At 49.5% G+C, this 2,533-nt stretch overlaps 1 long non-coding RNA gene across 1 annotated transcript; it reads right to left on the bottom strand.

Annotated features, from left to right (window-relative positions):
• Positions 1-1,546: 1,546 nt before the first annotated feature.
• Positions 1,547-2,227, bottom strand: LOC125760214 (uncharacterized). The gene is made up of 3 exons (XR_007417843.1): positions 2,199-2,227; positions 1,891-2,046; positions 1,547-1,749 (listed from the first exon to the last, which is right to left on the bottom strand). It is a non-coding gene; the product is annotated as an uncharacterized LOC125760214 (long non-coding RNA).
• Positions 2,228-2,533: the final 306 nt, after the last annotated feature.

The following is a 2,533-nucleotide window of genomic DNA, read 5'->3' as shown; positions in this document are numbered from 1 at the left end:
CCGAAAAGCAACGAGCCGACGCGGAACTGGGAGGCCTTATGGAGTACCTCGAGTGCAAGACCGCCGTTGTTCCGAAGGTATTCAAGCGAGGACTGCCGTCGTTTTTCTTACGGAACGGCGTTCTCCTGAAGAAGAACTTCTCGCCACTTCGAACCGACTACCTTCTTGTCGTACCCTCATCATTGCGACCAGAAGTCCTCCAGGCCCTACACGACGACCCGACGGCTGGACACCTTGTTGTTTCCCGCACGCTCGCCAGAATACAGGAAAAATACTACTGGCCACGCCTTGCTGCCGACGTCGCCCACTACGTTAAGACTTGCCGAGACTGCCAGCGACGGAAGACACCGCCGACTAGGCCAGCGGGACTTCTGCAGCCAATCGAACCACCTCACCGGCCGTTCCAGCAAATCGGGATGGACCTACTGGGGCCGTTCCCGACGTCGAATTCGGGCAATAAGTGGATCGTCGTAGCAACTGACTACCTCACCCGCTACGCCGAGACAAAGGCCTTGCCCAAAGGCAGCGCCGCCGAGGTAGCCAAATTCTTCGTGGAGAACATCGTCTTGCGACATGGCGCCCCAGAGGTCCTCATCACAGACAGAGGTACCGCCTTTACTGCGCTACTCCGGACTCCGAAGGGCCCACGTGCCCCCCCAAAAAGCTACTGCGCGTCATGCCAGTCGCCAGCCCACCTCATGACCAAGCCTCTTATCGAAGTGAATTCTGTCTCTTTGGAAACCGCCCCACCTGTGCACCTCCCTGTTATATCCACTACCTCGAAACCCTTCTCTCGACTAATTCGCCATATATCTCTTTGTTTGCGTCGACAACTGCTCTTTGTATGTTCCCAATGGGCAACCAATAACTTTGGGACGTCTATCGGACCACTTTACTGGACATTACGTACATCCGGCGGATGCACGACAAATACCGTGGGACGTTCAACGGGACGTCCGCAGGACTATATGGCGCAAAGGAATTGAACATCCCGAGTTAATCCCACCGGGCGTCAAAACCGGATATTCGGACGTGCTTGGACGTATGCAAATTCAGTAAAAATATTACCCGACTTACCCAGTAAACGTCCGTGGAATGACCCATATGCTGGACAAAGTGAGGCTTTTGGTCATTATCACGTGCAGAGCTGGACTTTCTGTGTATTTTTGGCACCTTCAGGATATCATATCCTGAAGGTGCCCAAAAATCCACAGAAAGTACAGCTCTGGACGTGATAATGACCAAAAGCCTCACTATATATCCAGCGGGGCACCAATGGGCTCATTGTAAATACAGCTCAAAAATCGAGACGCAGACAATAAAAGGACACAAACAAGCGCTTCTTTGTGACCTTACTTTTCTTCTGCACACTACTTATATCCAATTTCCATGTAGGATTCACATCGGTTTACTACTGAACAAATAATAAATCTGAACATGCAGAGGATGAACACGTACTTCATAAATGACGTTTAGTGTATGGCGCACAAATAATCATGCTTATCAGAAACAATAAATTATCCAATGATCTTGTAAAAGCGGCTTTATTAATGAATAAAGCGCACCGAATGTGGCACAAAATACGACAGAAGGTGACCGCACAAGGTGAAGCTGATTGACGCAGCAGCAACATAAATTCAAGTTCTGCATGAATGCACTCCAGGTCCCGTCAAAGAAACTGCGCTGGCTTTCACACAAGCTGGCGTGGTCTCGGGCCTCATGTCTTGTACAAACAGCGGTGAAGAAAAGCTGCATACAAGAAGAAGCAAGTAAGCTAGGTATAATTTACAACAAATAATTGAGCATCAAGTCATTCTAAAGACAGATTTCCAATTACAGATGTGCAAAAATGCTGTCATGTATTTATTAACGACAATCATAACTACTCACAAAGCGAGGCACCTGTTGTAGAATCGTTGCACTATTTGTCAGCGACAGGCCGGCATGGTTGTAAGCAAGCAAGCAAGCAAGCAAGCAAACACTCGCTCGCACGCATACACCCACCCACACACGAGCTGTAACCCGCAGAAGAACAAGATGACCGACCTGGAATAGGGCAAGTAAGTCTGGCTTACGATTCGCAACGGCGCGTCCTCCGTATATAGTTTCGCGTTCGACCAAGATTCAACCACCAGCAAAGAACTGTCAAAAGTTCTAGCAGTAATGACGAAAAGTCAGGCACACTTAATTTCACTTACCGAAAGAAGTAGGTTATCCGAATAGCTGCTTGCTAGCTGCAACGAAGGTGGCGAGCAGATCAGGCCATTGTTGTAACGGACCGTCGGCGAAAACACACAGTATATCTTGTTTCACGAGTCACTGATGGAAAATATGCGGCAAATGGCATGAGCACAGTTACTTCATGCCAGATAACAGCCAGTGAACCGTACAGAAAAGCTGGCACGCTACACAAAATGCGAAACGATGACAGCCGAGCTGCTGCCAACGCAAAACGACGCGACGACGCCAACGGCGTCTCCGCAGTCGCCGGTGCACAGCACCCCAATGGACAACGAATATCCTGACGACGTCC

The sequence above is a fragment of the Rhipicephalus sanguineus genome, chromosome 10 (assembly GCF_013339695.2).
Source record: "Rhipicephalus sanguineus isolate Rsan-2018 chromosome 10, BIME_Rsan_1.4, whole genome shotgun sequence".
Classification (NCBI taxonomy): Eukaryota; Metazoa; Arthropoda; class Arachnida; order Ixodida; family Ixodidae; genus Rhipicephalus; species Rhipicephalus sanguineus.
Note: the sequence above shows the minus strand (reverse complement) of the source record. Positions and strands in the feature narration are given on the sequence as shown.